The sequence below is a fragment of the Mustela erminea genome, chromosome 13 (assembly GCF_009829155.1).
Source record: "Mustela erminea isolate mMusErm1 chromosome 13, mMusErm1.Pri, whole genome shotgun sequence".
Lineage (NCBI taxonomy): Eukaryota > Metazoa > Chordata > Mammalia > Carnivora > Mustelidae > Mustela > Mustela erminea.
Genome location: NC_045626.1, coordinates 44326225 through 44330747, shown reverse-complemented (window position 1 = coordinate 44330747; position 4523 = coordinate 44326225). Strand labels below are relative to the sequence as shown.

General features: G+C 40.0%; 1 pseudogene; it reads right to left on the bottom strand.

Moving 5' to 3' along the window:
• Positions 1–453: 453 nt before the first annotated feature.
• Positions 454–676, bottom strand: LOC116571828 (annotated as a pseudogene).
• Between the last annotated feature and the right edge of the window lie 3847 nt (positions 677–4523).

The window sequence follows — 4523 nt, the reverse complement described above, 5'->3', positions numbered from 1 at the left end:
TCACTGAGATTTCTGCTTGTGAATTTAAAGAGGAAAGAATAATGTATTCCTCCTGGTGACATTCTGCAGCTGAGAGCAAGCCTGGAATGGCCTGAGTGAGATCTGGGTTTGGATCCTGACTTCTGTTTCTCACTAGCTATTGGATTTTGGGGAAAAGGACTTAATATTATCAACATTAGTTCATATATATATATATATATATATATATACATATATACTGGAAATAATTTCTTTTATTATTTACATCCAGAGTGATTGAAATTAGTACTAAGAAAACTTAACTCTGGCATTTACTTTCTTTTATTTATTTTTTTGACTATTATAAAAATTTATTTAACAAAAAAATTCAGTATGAAAATGCACATGACCTGATTTTTATATTGTAGTAAAACAGGTCCTACGGAGAGGGGACATGTGGAAGCAGTTGATTCTTCTGATGAACACAGCCATTGTTTATACTCGTTCGGCTTCTAACATGATGATACCATCTCCTACCACCATTCCAGTATTGTTCTGTTGCCCACGAGTTGCCATCTCCACCCATTCATCTATCACAAGATTCATAAACAGATCGAACCCCGGCAATATTCCTTGAACATGTCTGCCACCATTTAATTTCAATGATAATTTCTTGTCCATATATTTTTTTCAACTTGGGAGAGTGAGCTTTGCTCATGGTGTCTATGCGGCTAGCATTTACTTTTCTTAATGAATGCTAACTGTTGGTATCTCAAGGGAGTTGGGGTTGGTTGTTCTAGGAGGGCACTGAAAAACAAGGGTCATGTTCCCTCACCTTTTGCACATTAGAGATTGTGGAACTGACATTCTACCAGATCGACAGAGGACTTAGGGAGATCTTAGGCTATAGGGTGGTCAAGGGATTTTTCAGTGTTAAAGAGCAGAAGGAAACAGTAAATTTCTTAGAAAATAAAAAAATAATCCAGTGCTTGGCTACTAGCTCCACTCCAAAAACTACTAGCTCCTCCTTGACTTCCTTTTGAATTCTGGCTATGTTGGCTCTCTATTCACACTCCATCTAATTCTTCTCCCCAGAAGAGCTAGAGAAAGATGTAAATTTGTGGTGGGAGATCCTATGGTAGTGCACTTAAAAGCAAGAGAATTCAGGGGCACCTGGGTGGCTCAGTCAGTGAAACTTCCAATTTTTTTTTTTTTTTAAAGATTTTATTTACTCATTTAACAGAGAGGGAGAGTACAAGCAGGGAACGCAGCAGGCAGAGTGGGAGGGAGAAGCAGGCTCCCCGCTGAGGCAGGAGCCAGATGTGGGACCCAATCCCAGGACCCCAGAATCACGACCTGAGCTGAAGGCTTTGGCTTAACGAACAGAGCCACCCAAGCATTCCGAAGCTTCTGACTTCTCAGCTCAGATCTTGATCTCAGGGTCATGAGTTCAAGCCTCGTGTTGGGCTCCATGCTGGGCATGGAGCCTACTTTAAACAAACAAACAAAAAAGGAAAAAAAAAAAAAAAAGAAAGGGAAGAGAATTACGTATCTTAGTTTGCAAAAAAAAAAGAAAGAAAAAAAGAAAAAAAAGAAAGAAAAAGTGTCAAGCGTTCTCCACCCTTGAGCTACAAGACATGTTAGATCTGACTCTCCAGTATTTTCTACTGAAGGCCCTGAATCATCTATGAAGCTAGACCTATGAGTACCATTCAGGCCCCTTATGTCCGTCATCCAGATTCAACATCTGCTTCTTCCACCCCTGCAGTATATTTAAGAAAATCTCAGACATCACAGAATTTCATTTGAAAATATTTTTGGTGTGCTTTTCTAAAAGATAGACTACTTTAAAAACACAATCATAATGTTATTATCATGCTCAAGAAATTTAGCCTTGATTCATTGATACTATCAAATATCCAGTCAGTGTTTATATTTCTAATTGTCTCGTAGTTTTTTTTGTTTGTTTGTTTGTTTTTTTAATCTGTTTGTTTGTTTTTCTGTAGTCCTTTTGGGTATACTGAGTTTATATGACTATTCTTTTTTTTTTTTTTTAAGATTTTATTTACTTATTTGACAGACAGAGATCACAAGTAGGCAGAGAGACAGGCAGAGAGAGAGAGGCAGGCTCCCTGCTGAGCAGAGAGCCCGATGCAGGCCTCCGTCCCAGGACCCTGAGATCATGACCTGAGCCAAAGGCAGAAGCTTACCTCACTGAGCCACCCAGGAGCCCCATATATGACTACTTCTAATTCAGATTTAGACCTGCAGAGTTTCTACTCATTCTCTTTGATCCATTTCCTTCTGTCATTATTCTTTATGATAGAAGTCTTTTTTTTTGTAAGACAGAAGTGTTAAAATGGAATATGGGGAAGAATAGCCTCCTCCCAATGCCATCTTTTGGGTGATGTGAACTTCCCAATGCTGGGGGTTCACAGAATTAAAGCCTTGATTGATAATTGAGACTGAGATTTCATGGTTCATGGGATAAAACTATGTGAAAGGGACATACACCATTGGGACAAGGAAACAAGATATATTTTAAGAGCTCTGGAAAGTTGCGTTGTAACTGATTTTATAGTTTTACACAAGTGTGTAATTTCAGATAATGGGAAATCAATGTATTAATAAAATTAAAAGGCACCTCTGTACTCACGTGACTCAACCCTTTTTCAATTGGTTAATGTGGTTTTGAGTTTTGATGCTATTTAGTTTTAGTATTTAGTTGTTTGTATGGACAATTGCAAGAAGAGTAAAAAAAGTCCAAGTGACTTTTTAGCCAGGTTGAAATCAATAAATAAAGGGTATTTATAAAGGAAAAAAAATGGATTTTTGGAAATAATCTGCTTCTGATCTTAATTGACTCCATTGCAAAGATTATTCAAAAAATATCAGACTATCCCATCAGTTTTTATCAGACTTCAGGAGCGCACGGTGGTTCATTTAGCCTTCTGTCAGTAGTGTGACTTGAATGAACAATGACACAGAAATTTAGAAATTTGAAGAGTATTTATGGTAAGAAAGATAAAAGGGCATTGTGTGTCTATCTGGTTCCTACTCTTCACATCTCTTCACTCTTGACTGTTAAGACCCTAAATTGAAGACCTAGCCTCAACCTAGTCTTTAGTAGACATGTAGAACTCGTACCCGTCCTATAGAAGTTAGTACTCAGTAGTACTCATATATACTTAACCTGGAGATGGTCAAGAAATTTCAGCCCAACGCTCTTAGATCCAGTATGAGAGACCCTGGCACAGCACCTCTTGCCAGGTATGTGCTCAAAGTCCACTGACCATGAACTTGCAAATACTCTTAGTGCCAGGTTGTGTAAGGGACATGGTGGTGCAGGTCAGAGAGAGAGGTTTGCTGCCATTTTGGAGCCTATGGTTTTGCTCCTGATTCTTAATGTTTATAATCTGCTGAAAAATCTTTGTCTGTACTGCTACTGTCTTGCTTTGTTTTTCTAGTTCCTTTTTCAGGGATAGAGGTTTTACTCTGGAACCCCAACCTCGTGTCTGGGTCCCTAGGACTCTCCCAAGATTTCTCCCTTGACCTTTCATAAGAGCATCTTCTCCTGAGGCTTGCTTTTGCCCTGCTCTGGGAACTCTGGGTTTCTTGAGTGTTGGCAGGCGTCTACAGACCTCCTGCCCCTGCATGCCCCTTCTGGCTTCTGTGACTGCTCTGACCCTCCCTCCCCCAGCTCTGGTCAGGTATGGTACGGCCAGCAAGGCCTGAGCTATGTCAGTGATGTAAGAGAGGCAAAATAGTATGGAGATCTTTCCAAGAACCTGACATCTTTGAACTCCATTCTCTAGCTTTCTGATAGAGAGTCTACCAAGACATATCTGCATAATGGTATTAAAATTCTAATATAGTGGGGCACCTGGGTGGCTCAGTTGGTTAAAGCCTCTGCCTTTGCTCAGGTCATGATCTCAGGGTTCTGGGTTCAGGCCCCACTTCAGGCTCTTTGCTCAGCAGGGAGCCTGCTTCACCCTCTCTCTCTCTGCCTGCCTCTCTGCCTACTTGTGATCTCTGTCTGTCAAATAAATAAATAAAATCTTAAAAAAAATTCTAATACAGAATTTGTGGATACTGCCTGGCTCTACCCCTCAGTCTGCATGCTGGCAGTGAGATCTTTGGCAAATTCCTCAACCTTTCTATACCTGCGGGTCCTCATCTGTAAAGTGAAGCTGATAATAGTTTCCATCTCCCAGGATAGCAGTGAGGATTAATCTGCATAAAATGCTTTAGAAAAGTGTCTGGCACATGGCAAATTGAAGCTCGACAATGTTAGCTATTATTGTTGTCATCATTCTTATTAGTTGAATTATTAGATGGATTTGTTTCCTTTAGCTATTTGGCATTCATTCAGAGCAGCTGACTGTCTCTAGAATCCAAGTTTTTGGAAAAGAACACGAAAGATTAGCGGCATTGATATGGAAGTAAGAAGAGAACTGACAGCTGAGCAATGGATTTGGCAACACAGGGGCCATTTGTGACCTTCACGAGAGGTTGTGAGCCTGATTAGAATGAGACCCAAGAAAGAAGGAGCCAGAGCTTGCAGA